Source organism: Orycteropus afer, unplaced genomic scaffold, assembly GCF_000298275.1.
Source record: "Orycteropus afer afer isolate SDZICR_OR568_19922 unplaced genomic scaffold, OryAfe1.0 scaffold00075, whole genome shotgun sequence".
Lineage (NCBI taxonomy): Eukaryota > Metazoa > Chordata > Mammalia > Tubulidentata > Orycteropodidae > Orycteropus > Orycteropus afer.
Window position 1 is genome coordinate 3,006,150 of NW_006921662.1, and position 650 is coordinate 3,006,799.

The window sequence follows — 650 nt, forward strand, 5'->3', positions numbered from 1 at the left end:
CTTAACAAACAGGAGTTTATTCTTACAATTTGGAGGCTTTAAGTCCAAGTTCAAAGTGCCAGGCTCTAGGGGCTGGGTGAAAGCCCCTCAACCTTGGGATCCAGCTCTGCCTCCTGCTCCCAGCCCCCTGGAGTTAGAGGCTTTTCTTCACTCAGACAGCTGCAGGCTGCTGAGGCTGAGAAACCCTAAGGTTGACAAGTAAAAAGGCATAGTCCCCATGTTACCAAACCACACAGCAGGCCATTAACTTAAGTCCATTGTAAGTCCCAGGGTTGGCAGAGCATAGCAGGCTGCTGAGCAAAGACACGGCTACATGCAGGGTCCAAGTGTGCCATAAGCTAGACACCATTCTCAAAGTTTCTACTTATATACAGGAAGCAGACCACATACCCAAAGGCAGCTACTCAGCTGCTCCCAGGAGATTCCACCATGGAGTTGATTACCAGTCTCATCATGGGGAATACTACACATCCAGCTGACCAGCTACTCAACCAGGCCTAACCAAGTTGACATACAAACATAACCATCACAACTCCCTTCCTGTTTTCCCAAACTTGGTTTTATGGTCCCTTAGCATCTTGCATTTTCCATTTGTAAAATTCACACATTTGATACCACACATTAAAAGCAGTCATGATTTACATTTCATG